Here is a 476-nt window from a genome sequence, read left to right on the forward strand (position 1 = left end):
TACCAATACAAGCCACATTTAATTTCTTGGCTGAATTCTCTACATAGATAATTGATTACTAACACATTTCTTTTTCACTATCATAACTAGTTGGACAGGCATATCACTTTACTGATGCTAAATTCCATGTGTTATTATAGCAAATTATTGTCAAGGTTTTTGCGCTTATCATATGGTGACTAACCTATCTGAGAATAATCACTCTTTGCTTACAAACTGTATTTGCCAGAACTATTATGATCATTCTTTTCTCACAATGTACTCAACCTAACTCCTAAACTACTATTTCAAAATTTATAAACAAGGTACCCTTATAAAATAGAGCATTGTGATTTCAAGGTGGCTTTGTTATGTATCTTAGTAGAGAAGCTGCTGCTTGATAAGTCCAGGCAGTAAAAAGTATATTCTTGCCATAACCTATGGTACCCAGCAGAAAGGCCATAGAAAACCCAGAACTCAAACAATGACACCAAATG

This window comes from Penaeus monodon, chromosome 20, assembly GCF_015228065.2.
Source record: "Penaeus monodon isolate SGIC_2016 chromosome 20, NSTDA_Pmon_1, whole genome shotgun sequence".
In the NCBI taxonomy this organism is placed as follows: Eukaryota; Metazoa; Arthropoda; class Malacostraca; order Decapoda; family Penaeidae; genus Penaeus; species Penaeus monodon.